The 25,134-nt window shown below is 46.2% G+C and overlaps 2 protein-coding genes across 2 annotated transcripts in view; both read right to left on the bottom strand.

Annotated features, from left to right (window-relative positions):
- Positions 1-25,134, bottom strand: part of ube3c (ubiquitin protein ligase E3C) — a 97,878-nt gene that overhangs the window by 55,240 nt on the left and 17,504 nt on the right. The window lies entirely within an intron of this gene.
- Positions 16,714-25,134, bottom strand: part of rbm33b (RNA binding motif protein 33b) — a 54,784-nt gene continuing 46,363 nt past the window's right edge. The window contains exons 19-20 of the transcript XR_011989964.1: positions 19,062-19,294; positions 16,714-16,898 (exon numbers count right to left, since the gene is read on the bottom strand). The gene's annotated coding sequence lies outside the window, so the exon portion shown is untranslated. The remainder of the gene's footprint in view (positions 16,899-19,061; positions 19,295-25,134) is intronic.

Genomic DNA, 25,134 nt, shown 5'->3' with positions numbered 1-25,134 from the left:
ATTCAGGGTGATGTTTTCAGTCCTCCACGTTGAGGTTATGGTGAGAAATTGTTCAGCTGGGATCCTTTTATGTGTTAATCTAAGTGGTGTTAAACATGCACTTGAATCCTGCTTTTGTGTCTTTGAGCTATAGCTAATGAGCTTGAACCGGGTCTGTATAGGCAGCACTGGGACTCAGCCAGAGTTTGAAGTCAGGATGTTCTCCCGACATCACGTGGGATCCCTCTAGGTTTCCAGTGTCCTGTTTCAGTCGATTTGGATTCTCAAACTTCTCATACTTGTGCGAGCGCCTGTGTGCCCAACAGTAGTAGGCGATGCAGGGTGTCCTCTGTCTTTTCCCATCTGCTTCCTGAAGTAAACTCCAGGTTCATGGTGACCGCACACTTGATAATCAGTTGGAGGATGGATGGATGGATGGATGATCCAGTATAATGTCTATCGTTGTACACTAACACAAACATAGCTGAAGCAATGCACTTTTAATAATTTAACATCAACTGAGAACCTTGGAACACTGGACATATAGAACCCTACCATATTACAAGTCTGGAACCTTGGAGTACTGGAGCTTTAGAACCTTACAACACCGGGAGCTTAGAACTGAACCATAATAAAAGTTCGGAATCCTGGTACACTGGAACCTGAATAATCGAGAGGACCACAGTATCAGCACATCATGGCACAGGAAAACTCTGAGGATATTGTGGTCTGCCATCAACCCTCTGGCATGGCCTGAGGGTTGAGGGTTTAAAGGTCCATGACATTTAGTTTTTGTACAATTTCTCTGCTAAACCTTCTCTATATCTTTTCCTCTGTTTGCCCCAGATGTGACCTTTTCAAAGACTATTTTCCATGACACTGCTTCCTGGGTGGGTGCCGCTCTAACATTGTGCTAAAAGGCCACCAATTTAATTGCCAATAAACCGATCGTACAGAAAATGCTAAACTCGCATCAAAATTCGGCAGTGTTACAGAAGTTAGGAAAGAATGCATGAGGTCTCCATTGTCCTTTCAGTGTGAATAAGGGTTTTTTTGTCATTCATTTTCAAAAGGGACCTTTAAAAGTCAAAAACCTCTGCAGAAAACATTTTTCTGGATTTTCTGAACAAGCTTTGGCAAGTTTATGAATGGCGCACATTTTTTTTTCCCCCAACAGAATTAAAATTACACTCCTATTCTCTTTGATGGCTTTATTTTAGGACATCACTCAACGTTCGTTCGCCACCCTAAAATGTTTTCCTCTGATCCCTTTCTGTGTATCTGCGCATGTCTTTAAACTCATAAAATACTTTTCTGCCTGATGACATGGAGAGTCTGATTCCATTGTTAACTAAGCTGAGCAAATAAACGCTCGTTCACTTACAGCCTCCTTTACTGCTGTCAGCAAAAATGTAAACCGAAGTAAACTCTGAAGCACATTTAAGGTCTACATTTACATTGAACCAACCGAGTACAAGGTGATGCCTCTGATTCCCCTACAATAGAGTTATCTGTAGAGAAGGAGCTCTACCGTCTTAGTAATCTTCAGACAAACACTGAACATCCAGGAGACAAGCAACCAGACATAATGATCACATGACAAGTGTTCCCATCTACCACAGATGGGTTAGCTGACTCTTAATAACCATCAAGAAGATGGATCATCTGTCTACACCAGTGGAAAAAAAATAAATCTTCTGGACGTCTTTAGTCAATTCTACTAATGGCTGAGATATGTTCCAAACCATGCTGGAGACACTTGTCCACCTGTGCCTTGACGTAGAACTGTCTGCCGAGACGTCCCGCAGGTGCCTGTCTGTGACCAAAGGTGTATTTTCCTGAAAGCTTGCTCAAGTTCCTCTCACTCGAGAAGGTATGACGGCGTAAAAGACAAAAATCACACGCTCTCACCTCATGCCAAAACAAGAAGGATGTTTTTAAAGCGCGGCCGTAACTCATGTCGATGGTGTCGATTTTGAAAATGGACAAAAGCAAGTAAAACTACACCTTCATTATCCATGAGAAACACGACTCTTCGAGACAGTGACCACACTATGGCCCACATTACTTCAGCTGAAAAGGGTGATTCTTGTTTGCTGTGCAAGGCAAAGCCTACAGCATTGCCTCACTGTGACTTTTCGTTTGAGCTCCTTGGGTGAGATTGACTTTGAGGTCAAGGCAAATGAATGACCTTGTAGGACAGAAAAAGATGTGGGATTGTCGCAGCAGTGAGAAGATTGTCGTCTCAGACACTGTTTACACCAGTTTAGACAACTGATTACTCAACCTTGGTGTTAGACAGTCTGTTGGTGATTCTATATTGAGACTGTCAGTCTGGACTTTCATTCCGGGCCATTCCACTGTGTTTGCAATATCTGTCGCAATTAATGCGGAACTTATGTGTTAAGCTTATGGAAATGCCGGCACAATGCAGCAATGAAATGCGGCATTTATTTAATCCGCTGACAAACAGCTATAGCCCTCAAATCCATGAAAAATGTCAATAACTTTGAAAGGACTGAATTAATTAAGGAATTACTGGGGAGGGAAGGAGAAAAATCTTGCAGGCACATGTCTGACACCCCACCCCCTGTAGGGATTGAGTTTGACATCCTCCTGACATAATTACGTGAACGTGTCGACTGGGCCCAAGTCTGGCCCTCGCTCGCATTTTAAGCAAACAGTCGCATTAAAAGACGCAGAGGGGTGAGCTCAGCGCCGCATAAAAGGGCGCATTCTTACACCTGTCATCAGAGCGGATTTCGGAGCCTTGCCGTCCACACTGTTTGCCTTTTTCATAAATACCATTTTAAAAAAAGCTTTTCTGTTTAACTTTTGTCTCTCTGAACCTTTACCTGAGCGCGGTATTTAAAAAAAAAAAATAAAAAAAAAAAGACAAACATTTTTTGTGTAAAGAGCCGGCGACTTAAGAGAAAAGTAGAGGGGGCCTTGGAAGGCTTGTGGGGACGTGTGTAGGGTACGGTGCCTAAATAAGAGCATACCTCCTGAACGGGAGGTGGGAATGGGAGGGAGGCAGGAAGGGACACTAAGGCTGTTTCTCGATATGCGTACTTGACTGTAGGTGCACTCTCACATACCCGCATTACGTCATCTTTCACTGCCAAAGATCGGTAAAAACCCCCGGATGTCGTTCTTGCCCCGCCACAGATATCGAGGATGCATCGGTCGTATCCTTGCCAAATGAGACCAATCCCATGATTCACTGCGCCCCAAGTTCGTTCTTGGGAGCCAAGTTAGCAAGACCGGTCTTGTCAAGACCACAAGTACGGTCTTTGCGTTCTTGATATTGAGAAATACCCCAAGAGGACAAGGTTGTATTATTGGGCCAGCAGGACTTGCCATATAATGCACGACGAGGTGCATCCAGGTGATGGGGCTGATTTTGGGCTGCTTAGGCATTCTGAAAAGGTTTATGGAGTCCTTAAGGATATTTATACTCTGATGTTTGTACAGCTCACTGTCAGCAGGGGGAGCTGAAGCAGCTACACTGCAAGAACGAACTCTCTGAACCGCGACTGACCACCCAAAAGTGACTTATTCTGAATATAAACCAACCAGGACAAGTAGAGGAATGATCACTTGTTTGACCATGACTTATGAACTTGGGGGAAGCTTGACACGAAGACTTAGTTGCATGTTCAATGTTCGACAGAAGGATGTTTGGCAAAAATGGCAGTTCTCACGGCACTGCACTTCCAGCTGAAACTCTCAGCCAGTTAGCATCGCCTCACCGGACGACATCTTCCTCCAGCAAACACCGACATTTTGAACAAAGACCTTTCTTCATTCGGCCTGGCAACCTCTTGCATCAGTGACCGGTCCGATAATGGACTTGAGCCATCTTCCATCCAGGAGCTATGAATCGAGCTCCTTGCTTTCTTTCATCAGACTGACAGAAACTCACCTGTGAAACAGTGACTGCAAGTGTATGTCTTGGCAGTCGACCGGAATGTCTTGCCTTTAGAATCTCTCAAGCAGTGAGATGTGAGATCGCAGCCGTGTCCTGTTTGGGTCTGCGTGCCCTGCAGCTGCATTCTTTAGGACCCCGAGGGGAAGGATTTCGTTAAAAAATAGGGCTGTGTTTCTCCTCTATCTCCGAGCCTGATGATTGACTGGAATGACACGGGACCAATGGGGTTGCCCGTCGCTCTATCGCATCACCTGGTCTGCTGCGGAGGATACTACCGCAGTGTCACCTACCCGCAGCAGCGCAAAACAACAGATAAAGCACAGCGCCGAGCTGATAGAACAACCCGAATTTCTTTTTTTCCTCTCTTCTAACACGTTTGTATGCATTCTTCACATTTTTGGGCCGGCTTCAAAGGGACCGTTGCCACAAAGAAAGCTTTTTCTCTCAAATTAAACACTCCGGAGGATAAAAAGGCACGAACGGAGTGTTATAAATGCAGGCCGCTGTCAGAGTAAGGGAGCATGACGTGTCCACTTTAATGCAGCTTCCTGTGTGCTTCACGTCGGCACCATAACAGAAGCGAGACCTACATCACTCACATAGCTGAGGCAGGTGAAGACTCTATCTGACTGATTCTGCACAATGCCGCTGAGATAAACCACAACTTTTCAGCAACCTTGCCATCCCGCAGACGGTAAACGTGACTGAAAACGTATGGAGAAATTAAACATAAGTTTTGCGAGGCAGGAAAACCTGGAAGGGTCAAACTGTGGTCTATGTACTGGTGGACTATATGCTAAGCCCAGGCAGAGTCATGTGACCAGGCAGAGTCATGTGACCAGGCAGAGTCATGTGACCTACCTGAACCACCTCTGTTTTTATGCTGACTGACAAGGACTGAAAGCTACTTCCCAAAGTCTGACTATGCCTGTCCATCAACAGATTAAAGTTATAGCCCCTGTTATTACCCCCCCCCCCCCCCCCCGTTCCCCAGCCCCTAAGCCACCACACACAGTGCCAGCATGTCCCTGACAGTGGACAGGACTCATGTGGGTGGAACATGGCACCTTGAAATCAGCTTGGGTCTCACTGACCAGCACCTCCTCTCGATTGTTCTTGCTGACGTGGGTTGTTGCTGCTCATGCTCCCCCACGTACTTTACGCCAATCTGGAGGATTTAAAATTATGTCCACTAGGAGGCAGCGTGAGAAATGATTGGCTTGGAGAGCATATGCAGAGCTTATGGAAAAGTAGCGGTAACTACACTAATCTTTTAACATATACTTTATAATCTTAAAATGAAACAATCTTTAAAATGGCATTGTCTCCTATGACAGAGTATAATTGTTACAGCAAAGCTAAAACCCGCCTTTGCTCGGCAAATTTTATCTCCGAGATTTCTAACTGAAAAACAACGTTGCTTTTAAAAATACATTATGCTGCGTCAAAACATCCATGCAGTGTGAAGGCATGCAAAGGCCTGATCTCAACCCAGCTGTCATGGTCCTTGCAAAGTAAGAATTGCACGTGCATAGCATGTAATGTCAGTAATAATACCGCCCAGCCCTAGTTAGTATGTGTTGTATTGTAACATTGCACAGTGATATTAACTATCTAAAGCCTGTGGCACTCAAGTAAGAATTTCATTGTGCTTTTATACATATGGCGCTGCTTTCTTAGCTCAGACTGAATTGGGAAACAGAAGAAACTGGCATTAAATTTTGGAAACACTGTATATGGCATTTTTGCATTTTGGTTTCCCAAATTTTATTGCCACAGAAGCAATAATTTGTGTCCGAAATATTTTTTCTCTTCCCTCTGAAAGTATCCTGTTTTGATCATCTTCCAGCCAAGCATTCAAACAAAATAAAATCCTACTTTAATCGCAAATGTATTATCCATAAACACGTAGTCCAGTGACAAAAGTTGACCACACTGCCCCCAAGATTTTTGGTGGTACTGCATCTCGCGTACGCATGGCGCTAATTCCACGAGTAGCTGCACAAATAATGCATGTTGCGAGCGTTGAGTATAAACCAGCCCTAACACTTCCATCCTGGTCTAGATCAGATTGCAAAACCATCCCTTACAGCCCCCCCACTGGTCTAGATCAGTTTGTAAAGCACCTGTGTAACCAATCAATCAGTCAATGGAGCCACTGATAAATCTTGATTGCCCAACCAGCCGTCTGGTCTTGCAGCTGGGGGCGTATCCCCCGAAAGGAGACACTGAAGTAGGTTGGGTGCCACTGAGACAGATCAGCGAGATAAGTGGGACGAGGAGAAGGACCGTATTTACACAGGTGACCAAGCCCATCTGAGAAGATGCGACGTGCGTTTCGTGTGAGGCCGCTTTGCTGAACTTACCAGCATATTTTCCATGGAGCAGTGACATTTTATACGTAAAATGAGCCTCAAAATTACAATCACATTTTATTTGCGTAATGGACACTTTTGCGCAAAGCAACGCGTTTTCTGAGAACCCAGCCGGTCCTTGGAGCAGTTGTGGCTTAGGGGCCTTGCTGAAGGTCTCAATGGTGACATCACTCTGCCGACCCTGGGATTCGAACCGGCGACCTTCTGATCATACCGATCCTTTATACTTACATCTGTTTATTTAGTAGACAGTTTTTGTTCAAGGTGACATACGTGCAAGGAGTCATCCAGCATCCAGCAACCCTGGAGCAATCGGGTTTAAGCAGGCGCCATAAAGGTGAGGGGAGTGACAGGGGGCCTAAAAAATTTGGAACATAAATTGGATTGGTCTGGGTTGGGGGACCAATATGATATTCATACAAAATTTCTAGCGATGCCCCTGGGTTTAAGGGCCTTGCTCAATTGACCAACGGTGATATAATTACTCTACCAGCCATAGGATTTGAACTCATGACCTTCCGGACATAGACAAAGGTATTGTCAGTATTTCCATTAAAATCACTAAAGCACATTCACCGTCATTATACTCTAACACAAGAGACTTTCTCAACTCAGGAGTCTTTAAATTAAATAAAAAAAAATCCATCTGTAATTTGCCTTTGTTTCATGCACTTCATTCTCGTTGCTCTCTCCGACAAAATTATACGGCGCCTCTGCGGATCCTGACAGGTGCGTCGCCCTCCATTAATCAGTCTGACTTACGCTCCCTGACAGTTCTTTTTTCCGCCCGGGAAAACGTGAAGGGGCAGGGGGTGTTTTCTGACTCGCCGCATGGCGTCGGCCCCTCGGAGCCCGAGAGCTGTGGAGAACTGGGGAGCTTATGGAAACCTGTGACGTTGGGAGGGGAGTTAATGGTTCTTATGGCTGGAGAGGATTGGCGTAGAAGGGCGACACTGTAACTGCAAAGCACCGGCACTGGGAAACGTGTCGTGGGAGCGGAGGATAACACAAGTGGCATTTAAAAGGGAGACACACGTGTCCCTCGCACTCGACGCTCGGCCCCCATAACCACCCTGAGGACTGGGAACACGTTTCATCACCACGGATACCAAGCGACTCACTGCAGAGCTGTTTAAACATCAGCGGAGCCCGTGTTCTAACCAAGCTCCCTGCCTTGGTTTTAATCCTGATCTCCTGGAGACGACATGAGTAGAGCAGTCCTGCCTCATGCCCACGTCCTTCATCTATACTGCTGGATTAGTCCATGGTAGTTTTACTTACACAAAAATGTTCTGAGGGCAGAAGAATAAATGACTGGTACAGGGAGATAACCAATGAAATTGAAGAGGAGGTGGGTCCAAGTAACTGGAGGAGTTGGGACGAACCAATCGGATATCTTGGTCCTGCCTCCCTCTAGTTGCTTGGACCCACCTCCTCTACAATCTGATTAGTTATCTCTCTGATCCAATCATTGTTCCTTCTGCCCTCAGAACATTTTTGTGTAAGGAAAACTCCCACGAGCCTCTTGGTTAATGCTGGAGTCCAGTAACTCCTGAAGCTTCCGTGACGTCCTCCGCACGTCACTATCGGTGACGCCGTCTCCAATGGAGGTGTCCCCGTCTGTAACCCATTTGTCCTCAACGGCCGTGTAATGAAAGTCTGCATTCCTCAGCTCCTGCTGCTTTTAAGGTAATGCGTTGGCAGGGCGGACGGGATTTTTACTGCAAACCCTGAGATGAGTCAGCAACCCCCCCCCCCCCCTCTAACCACGGGGACTGCATTCACTGAGCTAATACACTAAAAATTACGTAACCCTCCATCACACTCAGGGAAGATGCTGGTTCTGCAGTCAGCGCTTAGCTAAACTGGTTAAGAAGCTGGTTTAAGTATATGTTGTCAAATGTGAACAAGAAATGCAACGACATAAAAATAACCGCCAGGGGTAATCGTTCTAGATCAAAGAGGGATCATTATTTTAAACCTGGTTTTTAACAAAATTCGTCTCGCTAATTGACCAATCATTTTGTGTGGGTGGCACCAACACACTATGATTGAGTAACTAAGTAACAACTATCCCCACCTCAGGATAATGTGGTCCCGTGTCTGCGCTGATCGCTGAGTGACAAGATCTCCGCTGAAGGGAAGCGGTTTAGCTTGTGGTTTGGGGCTTTTGTTGATAATACCCTCTAGCTCTTATCAGGACCCAGATAACAGTCTTAATTGCATTATCAAGCCCTAAAAATCTTACAGCGCCACAGTTTCCAATGTTAGCGGCCACGTTCAGGTGCGTCGTAACCTTTTAACACGACTCGCCAAGGGTTCTGTCATTCACGCCGGGTAGCAGGCATCCAATCCATTACTTTTGTTCCGTCGTCATGGAAGAACGCGGCACCCGCGGGTGAGAAGGTCTCGTTCAGCCCAGATCCACCGTCCCAAACTGTGTGCAACCATTGTTCCGTTTGGAGGAAGGGTTAGGAGAGTGGGATCGCGGTGACGTTGGGATTTACGGCCTGACGAGGTAATCTGAGCCTCTCATTTAGGATGCATAACAATGACATCGTGTGTTTAATTCCATTAATCGTTACCCAGCCGTTCCTCTCAATGCCGCTCTCCACAAAAAGCTCTCTGTCCGTGATCGTGCCGCTGTAACATTACAACAATAGCCACATATTTCTGTCTAAGGGGTCATTTCAGTGGCTGTAGAAATTTACACTTGTTTCATTGCACAGAAAAAAATATATGAAAATGCATTGTAGACACAGTGGACTCACACATACAGGGCTGCAAGATATGGGTCCAGACCCACGTTGTGTGTGAAATTTGAACCCCCCCCACCCCGCCTCGATCCAATGAAAACCCTGTTTCCAATAAGCAGTTAGAAGGTATGGATGGATGGATGGATGGATGGATATTTTACACTATATAGACAATAGTATTTGGACATCTGGGCCCTGTACTACGAAATGAGGTTACTGGCTTATCGAGGTAACTTGTCAGATTTAAGGTAGTCTGGGCAAAATGTAAGTGAACGAATATGAAGTCCATTTAAAGTGTGGTACCTTAAATCCAACAAGTTACCTCGATAAGCCAGTAACCCCGCTTCGTAGTACAGGGTACTGGCCATTACACCTACAGGAACTTCTATGACATCCCATTCTAAATCCACAGGCATCAATATGGAGTCCCCCCCCCCCTTGCAGCTATAACAGCTGCCACTCTTCTGGGGAGGCTTTCCACAAGATTATGGAGTGTGTCTGAGGGAAATGTTTGCCCATTCATCCAGAAGAGCATTGGTAAGGTCAGGCACGGTACCATGCCTGAATTCACTGAGCTCTTCAGAACGACCCATTCTTTCACAAATTTTTGTAAACCTGACTGCATGACTAGGTGCTTGGTTTTATACCTGTGGCAATGGGTCCGAATGACCTGAAATTTACCAACGAGAGGAGGCCCATCAAGCTCATTTGGGGAGAATTAAACTAATAGCTTGAATCTGTTAAAATCTTATCTAGCTCTGATTTAGAGGAACCCAAGGTTTTAGCTTGCACTACACACTGTGACATTACAGCTGAAAGCAAATGGATTAAGTGGAAACCATGACTAAGCACAGACAGCTACCCAGAATCTCAGGTCCTCAGCCGTGATCATGCTCTGACTCCGCAGGACCCGGTCCTGCGACAGGGCGGCTATCGGGGCTCTGCGCACTCCTGAAACACCAAGGGATTCAAATTAATAGAAGCGGTTTTCCTAAATTAAACGCTCATCATAAATTTTAATTGTGGACTTCATTTGCTAAGTGGTACATTACCTCATGCTTTGGTCACAACAATGGATTTTCTATAAATCTTGGACGCGGCAGAAATGTGAAATGGGCGCAGGTATCATTAAAGCTGGCAGCCCACATTAGCACTTGAGAAGTTATCGACCGCCGGTTTGTGATTAATCTTTTGCGGGAGGCGCTGGCGTTCAGCCCCGCGGTGCCGTCGGCGCTTTCATTTGCAATCGGTGTAGGGAGGAGCTGGCTGAGCAATTGGTTTCCAGCAGTATGATTATTTAAAACCATCTTATTTGCCATTTCCTCTTTCGGAGTTGTCTGTTTCGACGGACGACTTTGCCTTTACTTGACTGAAATCATATACAGAAAATGCAACGCGCAGCGACTCATGCGAAGGAAAGAAATTAAAAATGGAAAATGGTGAAAGCGAACAAACAGTCCGTGATCGCGCCAGAATAAAAGCTTACTTTTACTAACCACTTAAGTTTTTGAAGTTTGCATAAAAACACAAATACCACAAAGCGCTCAGGTATCGAGCGTAAACGGAATTCAAAGACCGCTGAAAACAGCCTCGGAAATAGAATGATTACGACTGTCGCTGGGCCAGCAGCCCAATTGGTCGTTATATATTTATATTTTTATTGTATTTTATATCCAGATCGGGGCAACACAAACAAGTGGACCTGATCACCCTGGGAAGCATCTTCCAGACTTTGGACAGCGTGAGCTGCTTGGAGGTCAGACGCTCCAGTCACTGGGGGGGGGGTGGTTCTAGACCATTTCAACTTGGGGGGTGCGGGGGAAGACTGGTGACGGTTGTTATCTTAGGTGGGCCAGATGGATTTGACCTTAATGTCCTTCAAGTATTACACTAGATTGTCAGCATTAAGAAGCAAATAAGTTATTTATACAGTCTGTTCCCAACGCACAACATTTTAGCCCACATATATAATTGTGAATAATAATAGTAATACGTTTATTTCAGATCCAAGTAGCATACTTTTTTTTTTTTTTTGCGGGGGGGCATGTTGTCACTGGGGCACTGCCCCAGCCCCCAGAACTGCCCCTGCCTCTGATTATTCAACAAGATTTTATGAGTTGTTATATATAAAAAAGAGTGACACATATGAGGGAACTCTCATTTCCTTTTAATAAAAGGGGGTCTGATCTACCTGCCACCCCCACCCCTCGGATTTACAGCCAGGTGTGTCACAATATGTTATTCGCCCACCCATCTTCCAATTGCTAGTCCTGGGATGCTGGCGAATAGTCTTGACTGAGTAAAATGACCTGGAAGTATCTAAGTGGCAGTCATCATAAGAGCTGTTAGAATTCCCTAAAATGCTAAGGTGCTTCAGTGGATCCTATCTTATCTCCTATAGCACAGGGTATGCTGGATCTTCCTTTCTGAGATAACAGTATCCCACAATTCCTTGTGGGAGCAGCATTTCACGTGATGGTTTTTGTGGTTCATCCTCGGAGCATAGTGTCACGTGGCTGACCCACGTCAATGACATCTGCCATCGAATAACTGTGTAGCCTATTATAAGTGCTGTCAGATTCTCTTAGGACCATGGCTCTCTTTTCCTAGTGTAAGTGCTGTCGGATTCTCTTAGGACCACGGCTCTCTTTTCCTAGTGTAAGTGCTGTCGGATTCTCTTAGGACCACAGCTCTCTTTTCTTAGTGTAAGTGCTGTCAGATTCTCTTACCACCGCAGCTCTCTTTTCTTAGTGTAAGTGCTGTCAGATTCTCTTACCACCGCAGCTCTCTTTTCTTAGTGTGAGTGCTGTCAGATTCTCTTACCATCGCAGCTCTCTTTTCTTAGTGTGAGTGCTGTCAGATTCTCTTACCACCGCAGCTCTCTTTTCTTAGTGTGAGTGCTGTCAGATTCTCTTACCATCGCAGCTCTCTTTTCTTAGTGTGAGTGCTGTCAGATTCTCTTACCACCGCAGCTCTCTTTTCTTAGTGTGAGTGCTGTCAGATTCTCTTACCACCGCAGCTCTCTTTTCTTAGTGTGAGTGCTGTCAGATTCTCTTACCACCGCAGCTCTCTTTTCTTAGTGTGAGTGCTGTCAGATTCTCTTAGCACCGCAGCTCTCTTTTCTTAGTGTAAGTGCTGTCAGATTCTCTTACCACCGCAGCTCTCTTTTCTTAGTGTGAGTGCTGTCAGATTCTCTTACCATCGCAGCTCTCTTTTCTTAGTGTGAGTGCTGTCAGATTCTCTTAGGACCATGGCTCTCTTTTCTTAGTGTAAGTGCTGTCAGATTCTCTTAGCACCGCAGCTCTCTTTTCTTAGTGTAAGTGCTGTCAGATTCTCTTACCACCGCAGCTCTCTTTTCTTAGTGTGAGTGCTGTCAGATTCTCTTACCACCGCAGCTCTCTTTTCTTAGTGTAAGTGCTGTCAGATTCTCTTACCACCGCAGCTCTCTTTTCTTAGTGTGAGTGCTGTCAGATTCTCTTAGGACCATGGCTCTCTTTTCTTAGTGTAAGTGCTGTCAGATTCTCTTAGCACCGCAGCTCTCTTTTCTTAGTGTAAGTGCTGTCAGATTCTCTTAGCACCGCAGCTCTCTTTTCTTAGTGTAAGTGCTGTCAGATTCTCTTACCACCGCAGCTCTCTTTTCTTAGTGTGAGTGCTGTCAGATTCTCTTAGCACCGCAGCTCTCTTTTCTTAGTGTAAGTGCTGTCAGATTCTCTTACCACCGCAGCTCTCTTTTCTTAGTGTGAGTGCTGTCAGATTCTCTTAGGACCACGGGTCTCTTTTCCTAGTGTAAGTGCTGTCGGGTTCTCTTAGCACCCCATCTTGTACGCTATGCCTTCTGGGATAGGCTCCAGGCTCACAGGTACCGAATAAGGGGTTGGAAGATTAATGGATATATCGATTACAGAATATTCAACATCAGTCTGTAGTAAATGTATTTGTAGTGCAATTATATCCTAATTGCAGTGAAAAAGCCTTCAGAAAACAAATTAAAAAACATTTATAATGTACAACAGTATCCTGATGTCTGGAAAAAGGGTAACACTTAAATATAGTTGCTGCTTGAGATAAAAGATGCATCATGATTCATTAATAAAGAACAAATATGAGATTAGTACAGACGCTCCTCTGCTTACGAATGAGATATGTTCTGAAACGTTCGTAAGTCGTTATTTAGCATCATTTTAAGGGTGTACGCAAGTACTAAGAACTAGGATGCTGGGAGTACGCACGCTACGCTGCTGCGCGGCGGGAGTAGCGGCCAGGAGTCGTACTAGGTGGAATTGGCGTGCAGAAAAAAAATTTGATGTTGCGGACAGGAAACGGGAGCCCAAGGAACAGAATTTAGACTTACAGTCCTCTTCGTTCGTATGTCTGAAAGTTCGTAAGTTGAAATTTCGTAAATAGAGGAGCGTTTGTATTTCAGTTGTATTTATTGCTTGTTCCTTTAATAGTTCCTTAGTAGTTCCGTTAGTAGCTAACAGAGGTTTACAGAGTTCACAAATATAGTAACAAATATGGTAATTTTTTGGGATGAAAGATGTATCACCATTCATTAATGAACAAATATGAGATCAGTATTTAACTTGTGCTATTCATGGCTTATTCCTTCAGTAGTTCCTTCAGGTTTACAGAATTAACAGATATAGTAACAAATATAGTAACTGCTTGAGAAAAAACATGCATCACGATTCATTAATGATGAATTAACATGAGATCAGTATGTAACTAAGACTTAGTTTGTGGTTTATTAATACATAAGTAATAGTATAATACAATATTATCTGTGCCCCCTCGAGTAAAATGTTACCATAAAAAGAATTGACATGAGGTTAGTAGCTATGGTAATCTGAAGGACACTGAAAAATACTCGGAGGTGTAAGATTCCTGAGGCACAAGTAATGAATTACTTGCTTCATTACTTCATTGGTTGTGAATGGGAAACCTAAAGATAGACAGGTCTTGGGTGGGCTTCATTTTGGAGGATCTGTTGGGAGGTGTGTTGACCATCTTCCCCCATGTTCTTAAATGGCGTTCCTAATTAATGCTCATGAATATTTAGAGTGCAGTTTTCTAAGATTTTCATAGATTTTGCTATTATCTCCATCCCGTTAGGTGCATTCTTCAGTTTGTCCAAGATTTTTATCAGACACACATTTTTGCTTCTTAGATTAGGATGGTGTGAAAACGAGTTCAGGACAATACAGTGAGAGTACACTGATAGATCATTGGGGAGTCATCTCTCTCTTCCTGAAAAACAGGATGATCTATCGCAGAGTAGGCAACAAATTGGTCATCTAAATGATGTACAACATCTTAACTGTGAAAGGTTCAGTCACTGCATTATAAATCACTGTGACCTACTTTCGTCTTGTGCGAGACAAATCGGCCAAATGAACTGATGCGATGTAGCGTGCCCCTGTAAACATGCATTGATTTCAACTACTTCCAAAACATTATACAGTATTTGTAATTCTTGACCTGTGTTTCTCTGATCTTACAAAGACAAGGTAGTTATTTGTTGGAATTTGCCTGAAACCTTACATTTTCCTGATTTTTCAGACTGTATTCTAGAGCTCAGTGCTTAAATTGAATGTATCCAGTAAAATATGCATCTTATAGATGAAAAACTAATCAAACGTTCTTTGGATAAATAACATTGATTTCATAGCTTCCGGTGTGTTAAAGTTCAAACTGCTAGCTTGAGCAAAGAGGTCGTCATCACTTTCTGTTCAGACTTACGGGATCCATACCACTGTTGCCAAAAGCACTTACAGATCAGTACGGTTCAGAGAAAATAATGTAAAGAACGACCCACGTGCAGCGTATCTCTCAGGAGGCAGGCGGGACGTGCCCTGTGGAGGCGGAAAGAACCGGCAATGCCTGACATCAAAGGTGAATGGGTGCAGCCTGTTTTTCTTCACATTTTCAGGACCATTGGACTCTCGGCCTTCGGGAGCGAGCGAGCAGACACAGCAGTCTGTGAGGTTTGGGCCGGTCCAGCCCAGCTCGGTGTGTTTCGAACTGGATCGGGCAGGTCATCAGCATACGGACATCAATAATTAATAACACCAAGTTTGATAATGTTAGTTTGATGGAGCCAACTTTTGCCATGACCTCACCTTATATTTCACTGTGCTCAACCATCGACTGCTCTGTTAGGACTGCAATAGACTGTGTTAAGGTTCGAGGTTCTTTATTTGTCACATGCATAGTTGTACGGGCACAACATGCAGTGAAATGCATCCTGTGCCGCCCTTTTGACTGTGCAACTCTTAGAATGATTCAGGAAGGAATACGCAAGAATACAGTTACAAGGGATATGAAACAAAAAATAAAAATAAAATTTTTAAGATGGAACTTTGAATATAATACAGATTGAAACAGATGCGCTATATGCAGTTATAAAGTTAAAGTCCTCCATCAAAGCTGTAGTTAAATCTATCTACCTTCTAACTGCTTATGTCACAAGTAGGGGTGGCTTTGGTGTTTCTACGACCCCATTCCAAAAAAACTCATTTCGGGGCCAGCTGGCTAGTTAACAGGACATGTTGCTTCAGCGCCTCCAAAATATAGAACTTGTTTAATTAATATTAAGTGTAGTGACTGTCAGTGGCCAATAGGGGGCCCAACCTTTAGATAACCCCCAGAAATGCATGGTTTGAGTGGCGGTAAATGCCACTGCATGGTCAAAACAGGATGTAGTTGCTTTTGAAGTGACGCCAGGTCGTCACAGTACACACACAAAGAACAGGAGCAGTTTAGAGCCTTAAGCTAGTCTAACTGGGGCTGGTGCAGTGGTCAGCATTGTTGTTTCACACCTCTGGGATCAGGGTTTGAGTCTCTGCCATGGTTCTGTGTGTGGAGCCTGCATGTTTTCCCTGTTTTGTCCAGGTGCCCCGGTTCCCCCCCCCCCCCACAGCCCAAAAACATGCTGAGGTTAATTGGAGTTAACAGATCATTCGTAGGTGTGAATGATGTGTGAGTCGCACCCACAGCCTCTGGGATTGGCTCCGGACCCCCCCCCCCCCGTGACGTTGAATAGGATGAACGGCTACAGAAAATGGATGGATGGAATTAGATCGGCTGCAACCAAAATCCCACATGACACAGGCAAACACAGCAGAGGGTGTATTTAAAGGGTGTCATCTGGCCTGGATCCCTTTGGATCTTTGAGAAAACGGAATCAACAGTAATTGTCACTGAATTGTTATTTGAAAAAATGTGCCATGAATTGGAACAGGAAACTGGAATCAGTTTGTAGACGCAGCTGTCAGAATATTGGCACTACGACAGGACTTTTCATTATGTATGTTAAAAAGCCTAAATAGGGTAAACAGGGCAATCTGCCTAATCTGGTTCAGTTAGGCTTTGACACTGTATTTTCTCTAGCAAACTCCATCATAAATGATTTCTTGGAGGTCAGGTACAAATATTAGTCTCCACATTCCTCGCATTGTTCCTCTTCAGCGGGTCCGAAGCCAATGTTAGGCCGTGCCTGTTTGTGTCGGTCACGCTTGTGTGACCAGTTGAAGAGTAAAGACTTGCACGGCCTTTGTTAGCCTGCGGTGTTACATCACCGAATCGGCTGAGTAGAGCTGTCAGTCTGGAGAAAAACCGCTCGTCCCATCGTTTGCTAAGGGGGGTGGGGGGGTTGGGGGTTCCTTGCCGTAGACTTTGTTTTCCTTCGGTGGTTTCAGTGTGTTTTTACAAGCCCCGCCAACCCGCAACATGAAACCGTGACAAGACTCGACACAGACCAGCGGTCAGACGTGCTTCGCATGGCCGGGGCAGCCGGGTCATGTGACCTGTCAGTTCGGTGTTGATGGACGACCACGGCAGGGCCTGGCAGTGCACGCGCTGAAACACAAAGGAGCGTCCATTTATAAAATAAAAAAGTAAAAAATAAAATAAAATAAATAAATAAATTCCCGATTGCATATAGCGGCAAATATAATCGGCATGGTTTGAGAATCTCCCCACGGAGCTGGTCAGGAGATGGAAGCCTTTCCATACCTCTTCACGCAGAAGGAAGAGTTTAACCTTCGTAACGTGTTTCACAGCAGTGAAAAATATACTTTGCGGCTCAGGTTTCACAGCTAAGGAAAGACTCCTCCAAAGGTCTCAGGATATTGCTGTTAGTAGCCAAAGCTAACTCTTCTCTTACGCTTCCTGGAGGGAGCCTTCAGGGCCCATGGTGGCTGGAAATAGCGTTACCCCACCTTTCCCAACCTATTTTTTTGACAATAATTGGTTTCCTCATGATTAAGAGACAGCTGAGTGTACCTAGAGTGACAGTCTGACTTTTTTAAGTCAGACTTTCTGTACTGTTTTTAATATTTCCCAGCTCCTGTGGTTTTTAAGTGAAATTTTATACATTTTTTTGAGGAAGGTGGTGTGGTTGTTTCAGCAGGGAGTCAGGTGACTGTTTTTCTAATGCTGATTCGCCACCTGTTTCCAGTTCATAACTAACTTTAATTAGCCTCTGTTCTGACCTATCCAAGCTCGTTTGTTACCCAACTATACCCTGAACTCAAATTCAGCCAATATTTCTCTTTCTCCTTGATTTTTTTTTTTGCATTTCCACATGCTACTGTTTAACCTCAGGTTTACAGGGACTCAATAGAGATGAAGTTACCCTAACTTCCCTGGTTTTGTCTGCCATCCCAACCAGAAGAATTCTCACCCTCTCTCTGGTACAGAATTAGAGAGGATAAAAAACAACAGCTATCGCAGCCTTGGCTCACTCAATTTATAATTTAGCCACAATACCCAGCTGAATAAATCACCCCAAAAGTTTGGCTCATACACAAACGTTCCCATTTAGCAGCCCTGGAAAACCTGGAAGTGTTCTGTGACCTTTCTGACACATTCCCATCAGTCTGCTCACTGTAGCGCTACACACAGAGGCACGGTGACCTTTGACCCGAAGATGACTGGACATCTTTTTTTGGAAGGACTCCACCTGATTGGCGGAAAGGAAAGCACATGTGATGTGGACATGGAGTTTACACACATCCCACAGTGTGCCTGGCATCCTCGGAGACGAGGTTGGGCGGGGATTAAAAATCGGCCCTGGATTCTGAGGTCCGCCACGTCCCCACGGTAGATTTTACCAAGCGACACATTTTGCCAAATGGCAGAGAGGGAGGGGAGGGCTGATGGCAACATATTCATCGGCCCACAAAGAAAATGCCCGATCCAGCAAAGCTCGGAGGTCACAGCAACGTTTCATCAACATATAAATGCACAGGAGCACCACATGATCTCATCCTCAATGAAACGTTTGTGTCTGGTAGCTATATAATCAAACACGTCGTAATGTTGTGTAGAGCTTTCGCGATTACTCAAACTCGATTTTAATTCATCAATCGAAATTAGCTTTTTTGATTTGTGAGCAGTGTGGCGGAAGGAACACCCCACACACAGGATAAGGTTCCAAATAAAGAGCAAAAGCATCACTTGTGTGGAAGCATTTCACGTTAAAAATCTGTCGGTATTGCAAAGCAGAACTTAAATATTACCACAGCGCAACTGCAATGCAAATACATCTTAACAGAAGACATGCAGGTTTGAAGGACTCACCCAATGATGTGACCCCAATAACAGCAAGCAGTTAGATGGATGGATGGATAACATGATATTAGAAAGTTTTTAAGAGGTTTTTAAAGACTTAGCAGCACCAAAAGTGTTATGCAATTCTCGCAGCAATTAAAAAAAAAATTCATTAAGATATCCTTACTGCTATTTGGGATTCTTTGATTTTTAATGTAACTAGAAACATTTGGCTGCCTTTCTCGACGAAGCACTTTGTGAAACAAATGTACAGAAAGGCAGTTATTCTACCCAGAATCCTCAACTCAGCCGGCATCCTCTACTCTTCCACCTTTCCCAGTCACGCTGCGTGCCGTCGGGTCGGACAGGAGCTGTCCATCAGAGGGCGTCTTCATTAATCCCGGACAGACATATTGATTTTGTCTGCCTTTCTTATTACCCTCCTCCACACGGGATATTTTCGTTTACCTTGTGGAAATGCTCCTAAATCCCAGTCTGAGGTCCGGGATGGGGGGTTGCCATGGCGATGATCTGCCGAACTCAGGTTCTAATGATTTTTTTGTCTTTCTGCTCCTGTTGTCTCCACGCTGCATCATTCTACCTGTCACTCCAGATGAGGCTGAGGGCAGGTCACCTCAGGCCAGGGGACACTAAGTCACATAAATATTCGTCACGTAAACATTGACCAGTCGGAGATCCATCTGAAACGCAAATCGGTGTATGTCTTTAATTCTTTGGTACAGATTCCAGCTGAAATATGTACAGAATCCCATACATCAATAGCACAATACCTCCAATACCTCCTGCATACAGACACAACTACCTGGGTAAAAAAATAAAAAGAACTGAAAATTCTTGAATAAACACCTTAAGCTCTGTCTGGTACACAGAATCTAGGACATGTCGCATCACTATCATTCAAAGAGCGGCACTAATAATTTCAAATGGATTGCAAAACTATTTTACCTCCATTTGAAAAAGAATCCTGTTGACCTTTGTAATAATGTTCAGCGGCAGAGTTAGGCTATGTGTGGTTCCAAAATGGCGGTTTACTCGGAGAGACTCTGGGAGTCATCCACGACATCATTTCCCCACGGGAAACCACTTTGGTCGGGTTAGGAAACCCTCATTTAGAAAAGCTTGCCTTTAAATACTTTTCTCTTTCATCAACCTCTATTCAGTTGGCATTATGTGTATATTCCATAGATAATGCTGCGTTATTTCATTGGCTATGTTCTTTATGTATGACTGTGTGTGTTTATGTTTCTATATCATTTTTGGTACCCGCCTTGATATGTCGGTCTTTACATTTAGAACCCAAAACACCAGATATGTTCTTACTGAATTGCCCCGTCCTGATTCAGCTTTACCCTTAACAGTAACAAAAACTCTGTGGCATATTTGCAGTTTATTAATAGGTTCAGAGTTCCGACAATGAACCAATCTGCTTGTGCCCTTTCTGATTGGCTGACGCCTAATTGGCTGACGCCTAATTGGCTGACGCCTAATTGGCTGATGCCTAATTGGCTGAATAATAAACAAGATCACACAAGCCGACCAGAATGCCAGGCTACCCTTAGGTACATAACCTGCACTATGAAGACATTGAATCTACCTGCTGCTGTCATCTAACAAATCTATTAATAAACTAGGATGGGATATAAAAAAATAAATTAGGGAAAATGTCTCGTCCCTGGGAGAATAATGACCCCAGTTACCTCTAAGGCTGGAAGGTGTTGATATGAACCTGCTATATATGATCAGAATGAAGATGTTTGCTGTGTTGTGGAGGTTAGTCTGACATCATCACCCTTCGTGTTTTCTGGCAGCTTTTCAGATGCATTTCCTCACTAATCCAGCTGGTGAAGAATCACTCCATCCAACCAGAGTGTCCTGTGAGGGACTGGCATCCATCCAGAGTGTCCTGTGAGGGACTGGCATCCATCCAGAGTGTCCTGTGAGGGACTGGCATCCATCCAGAGTGTCCTGTGAGGGACTGGTATCCATCTAGAGTGTCCTGTGAGGGACTGGCACCCATCCAGAGTGTCCTGTGAGGGACTGGCATCCATCCAGAGTGTCCTGTGAGGGACTGGCATCCATCCAGAGTGTCCTGTGAGGGACTGGCACCCATCCAGAGTGTCCTGTGATGGACTGGCATCCATCCAGAGTGTCCTGTGAGGGACTGGTATCCATCCAGAGTGTCCTGTGAGGGACTAGTATCCATCCAGAGTGTCCTGTGAGGGACTGGCATCCATCCAGAGTGTCCTGTGAGGGACTGGCATCCATCCAGAGTGTCCTGTGAGGGACTGGCACCCATCCAGAGTGTCCTGTGAGGGACTGGCATCCATCCAGAGTGCCCTCCTGCCCTGTGTCCTGTGATAGACTGGCATCCATCCAGTGTGTCCTGTGATAGACTGGCATCCATCCAGAGTGTCCTGTGAGGGACTGGCATCCATCCAGAGTGCCCTCCTGCCCTGTGTCCTGTGATAGACTGGCATCCATCCAGTGTGTCCTGTGATAGGCTGGCATCCATCCAGTGTGTCCTGTGATAGACTGGCATCCATCCAGTGTGTCCTGTGATAGACTGGCATCCATCCAGAGTGCCCTCCTGCCCTGTGACGTACTGGCATCCATCCAGAGTGCCCTCCTGCCCTGTGACGGACTGGCATCCATCCAGAGTGCCCTCCTGCCCTGTGACGGACTGGCATCCATCCAGAGTGCCCTCCTGCCCTGTGACGGACTGGCATCCATCCAGAGTGCCCTCCTGCCCTGTGCCCTGTGACGGACTGGCATCCAACCAGAGTGCCCTCCTGCCCTGTGCCCTGTGATAGACTGGCATCCATCCAGAGTGCCCTCCTGCCCTGTGACGGACTGGCATCCATCCAGAGTGCCCTCCTGCCCTGTGACAGACTGGCATCCATCCAGAGTGCCCTCCTGCCCTGTGATGGACTGGCATCCGTCCATAGTGCCCTCCTGCCCTGTGCCCTGTGATGGACTGGCATCCATCCAGAGTGCCCTCCTGCCCTGTGATAGACTGGCATCCATCCAGAGTGCCCTCCTGCCCTGTGATGGACTGGCATCCGTCCATAGTGCCCTCCTGCCCTGTGCCCTGTGACGGACTGGCATCCATCCAGAGTGCCCTACTGCCCTGTGACAGACTGGCATCCATCCAGAGTTCCCTCCTGCCCTGTGCCCTGTGATAGACAGGCATCCATCCAGAGTGCCCTCCTGCCCTGTGCCCTGTGACAGACTGGCATCCATCCAGAGTTCCCTCCTGCCCTGTGACAGACTGGCATCTATCCAGAGTTCCCTCCTGCCCTGTGACAGACTGGCATCCATCCAGAGTGCCCTCCTGCCCTGTGACAGACTGGCATCCATCCAGAGTGCCCTCCTGCCCTGTGACGGACTGGCATCCATCCAGAGTTCCCTCCTGCCCCGTGACAGACTGGCATCCATCCAGAGTGCCCTCCTGCCCTGTGCCCTGTGACGGACTGGCATCCATCCAGAGTTCCCTCCTTCCCTGTGACAGACTGGCAGCCATCCAGAGTGCCCTCCTGCCCTGTGCCCTGTGACAGACTGGCATCCATCCAGAGTGCCCTCCTGCCCTGTGACGGACTGGCATCCATCCAGAGTGCCCTCCTGCCCTGTGACAGACTGGCATCCATCCAGAGTGCCCTCCTGCCCTGTGATAGACTGGCATCCGTCCAGAGTGCCCTCCTGCCCTGTGATAGACTGGTATCTGTCCAGAGTGCCCTCCTGCCCTGTGCCCTGTGATGGACTGGCATCCGTCCAGCGTGCCCTCCTGCCCTGTGCCCTGTGATAGACTGGCATCCATCCAGAGTGCCCTCCTGCCCTGAACATAGAACATTCTAGTTCCTCATAACCAACTGAGGCCATTTCTTGCATCAACCAGGATGCATATTGATCTGGCATTTGCCAAGTTGTTAAACATCTCCACATCTGTGTACATATTATAACTCTGAGAAAAGGACTGATACAGGTAGCTTGTGAAGTCCACCATGATGTTGCTGTTCTGGGAATCATGCTCTCCTTTTCATGTTATTTAACATCAAAGCCTCCCCACAAGGTGTTTTTGCATGGATCCGTTTGCAGGTACCTCGTTTCTGACTAGTGGAATGCCTTCCAGGGGACAGACCTGACCTGTTTTAAAATGAGTAAGATAGCGTTTGTTGACCTAGATCTAAATTAGCCAACCAGGCCCACAAGGACACTAAACCAGTGTTTCCCAACCCAGTCATCGGGGATGCACAGACAGCCCATGTTTTTGCTCCCTCCTAGTTCGCAGTAGGGTACTGGGAGGGAGCAAAAATCTGGATGGTCTGTGGGTCATGGAGGACCGGATTGGGAAACACTGCGCCGAACTATTGCCCTGGTGAATAATGTAAGTGAAGCCTGGTTGTGTGTTGGGGCCGGTAGGCAGCTCGCAATATTGTATTTTTTTTTTCTTGGGGGTCTTGCAATGTCCCTCAAAGCCGAAATGATGTCCCCACAAGTAGGACAGACAGTCCCATGCTTTGTGGAGGAATAACTGATGATACTCATCCCTGCAGGGCTAAGGGCTTCCTGGGATTTCACTCATACCAGCACACACACACACACACACACACACACACACACACACACACACACACACACTATACATCAAGAACACTTTGTCTCACAACAAATTTGGGATGACATTGGATTTTACCTGTCAAACATACACTGTTTGTATATGTATCCTAATTGAGAAATCAGTGTGTGTGGGGGGGGGCTGTTGGGTTATACATAATATGTTATAATATTGTATGCCACCCACTTGTCCAGCAAATCTCCAGCCAGTTCTCCACAGATGTGTGGGGTTCTGTGACCCGACCCGACCCCCCCAGGTCCTGACAGAGTGTCAGCTTTTGGGCCGGGTGCCGCTGGGTCTTTTATTTTCAACTTCGGGGCTCAGGTTCGTTTTTTAATGCATGATTTTTTTTATGTGCAAATCCCTTTCTGCACTTGCGAGGTCATTTGCTCATTTGCACTTTCCATACCACCCCTAATAATCACCCCCTCCCCCTTCCCGCCTGCCAGCTACGTAGCAAGTATCCAACCTGCAATGGAAGAAATACAGCAAAAGCTTGCAAATCTCACAGTTTACAATTATGAGTAATATTTCCACAATTTCAGGTTCAGGTTTAAGATCTGCTAGTACCATTCGGGCCGGGTCGAGTTCCGTCTCAGGGTCTCGGGTGCGGGCTGGGTTCGGCCTTTAATTTCAGGCCCGTACAGGACTCTAGTGTGAGGAAGAGGATGGAACTACTGAAGTATCATGCTCTTCATTAAACCCGATTAACCAAGCCTGATGTAGGGAAGTATCTGGACATTACAGAAATTCATTCACTGAAGCCGGTCTAGTTAAAACAAATTATCTCAAATAGGGATGATTTTCATGGGAATGTCAATGGAGACCCATTCTGGACCTTCATGGAGTTTATGAATGGAAGTAATGTCTTCTGTAGTGCTATCTATACACACAATGGACTCTACAAATGTAATGACTGATGTCAGAGGCTGTGAAAAACATCCATCCTTTTCCATAAGCGCTATCCTGGGGCACAAGGTGGGCAAGATGCCAGTGCATCAGAGGGAAGGCACTCACAGTCCGTTATTGAGACTATGGGATGAACCCAAGGGGAGAAGATGCCAATCCCCCACACACAGAGCCATGTGGGACTTTAACAGTTTATAAAAGAGAGACAAGGAGAGTGAACAGTGTGAAAGTCAAAACATCTCTTGCTGTGCCTGATGGCTAGTAGTGTGATTAACGGTCATATTATTTTTCATAGATACGATAATGCATTATGGCAGATGCATCAGGGGAGGCGGGTGAGCACGGGCGTGCGTCCTTGCTAATTAACAGAGGTGAGGGGGTGGCGATTTTAAACAATCCCGGCAAACCGGCGGAGTGATATGAAGAGCGAGGCTGCGGGTCCTTCCAGAAAACCGGCGGAGTGATATGACGAGCTAGGCTGCGGGTCCTTCCGGCAAACCGGCGGAGTGATATGACGAGCGAGGCTGCGGGTCCTTCCGGCAAACCGGCGGAGTGATATGACGAGCGAGGCTGCGGGTCCTTCCGGCAAACCGGCGGAGTGATATGACGAGCGAGGCTGCGGGTCCTTCCGGCAAACCGGCGGAGTGATATGACGAGCGAGGCTGCGGGTCCTTCCGGCAAACCGGCGGAGTGATATGACGAGCGAGGCTGCGGGTCCTTCCGGCAAACCGGCGGAGTGATATGACGAGCGAGGCTGCGGGTCCTTCCGGCAAACCGGCGGAGTGATATGACGAGCGAGGCTGCGGGTCCTTCCGGCAAACCGGCGGAGTGATATGACGAGCGAGGCTGCGGGTCCTTCCGGCAAACTGGCGGAGTGATATGAAGAGCGAGGCTGCGGGTCCTTCCGGCAAACTGGCGGAGTGATATGACGAGCGAGGCTGCGGGTCCTTCCGGGCAACCTGCCGGAGTGATATGACGAGCGAGGCTGCGGGTCCTTCC

This window comes from Paramormyrops kingsleyae, chromosome 4 (assembly GCF_048594095.1).
Source record: "Paramormyrops kingsleyae isolate MSU_618 chromosome 4, PKINGS_0.4, whole genome shotgun sequence".
NCBI classification, from domain to species: Eukaryota; Metazoa; Chordata; class Actinopteri; order Osteoglossiformes; family Mormyridae; genus Paramormyrops; species Paramormyrops kingsleyae.
This window is presented reverse-complemented; position numbering and strand designations above follow the sequence as displayed.